Source organism: Mixophyes fleayi, chromosome 2 (assembly GCF_038048845.1).
Source record: "Mixophyes fleayi isolate aMixFle1 chromosome 2, aMixFle1.hap1, whole genome shotgun sequence".
Taxonomy (NCBI): domain Eukaryota; kingdom Metazoa; phylum Chordata; class Amphibia; order Anura; family Limnodynastidae; genus Mixophyes; species Mixophyes fleayi.
In genome coordinates, this window is record NC_134403.1 from 259112229 (window position 1) to 259113255 (window position 1027).

Sequence of the window (1027 nt, forward strand, 5' to 3'; positions counted from 1 at the left end):
TCAATCACCAGGGGGAGCACTCGAGCCGCGGAGGAGACTGGGAGATGGAGTTCCCCACCGCGGAGGATCATGGGAATTTGAAGATGTCCAGACGTCAAACCCTGCCATATTTGTCAAGGGCATCTGGCGTACTTAGTACGTCTTTCATCCAACTCTCATCGGTCCGTCATTTTTGCTAATATAATTGGTTAAATATGATGTTCACGCAACACTTGCGTGTTAAAGGATAACGTGTGTTTTGTGCAACTGACATAGTGAGAATAAGTGTATCAGCTTCTGTCTGCGCAACTTTAGTATGTGATACCAAACAATGTAATCCCCTAGAGGTGAACATGCTCTACAGCAGTAGTTTTTTTTTTTTTAACGTATTGACAAATACTATCAAAATAGCATAGTTTAACAAATGAGGGATTTAATCTTTATTTAAGAAACTGCATGAACATTCACATTTAGATGTCCCTGTTAGCCAACTATACATCCTTAACTAGGATTATGTGCCATATTGGCTTTTTATTATGTGATGAAGAAGCACACTTTTCCTCTTATTTCTTTTAGTATTAGGCTGGGTAAACACTACAAGTTTTTCACCCGATTATCATGCCAATCACATGATAAATGACTTAGGTCTTATAAAGCGTTAGTGTGTATGCTTCCACAATCATGTTTTATCGTATCAAAACATACATCATGTCATTTGATTTTATAACCAAACTAAAAATCTCTATATATGATGGAACAATGTCAGTGTCAGACTTCAGCCGTGGATTAGAGAGCAGAGGCCACTAACCGGTAATAGCACTACTGAACTAGCAGGTGCGGAGTCTAACGTGCCCCTGGTGTTCATCAGGGACCCCGCAAGGAGGTTTGGACTTCGATGCTCGAGACTCGATGCTCGAGGCACGCAGGTCGCAGTCCTACTAGCCAGTTGCTGGTGTAGCGGTAAGAAGAGTCAGACGGTCTGGGTCAGAAGCCAATCGGGAATGCGAGGTAACAATAGGAAGATCCAAAATGGGTAGTAAAAACAGGC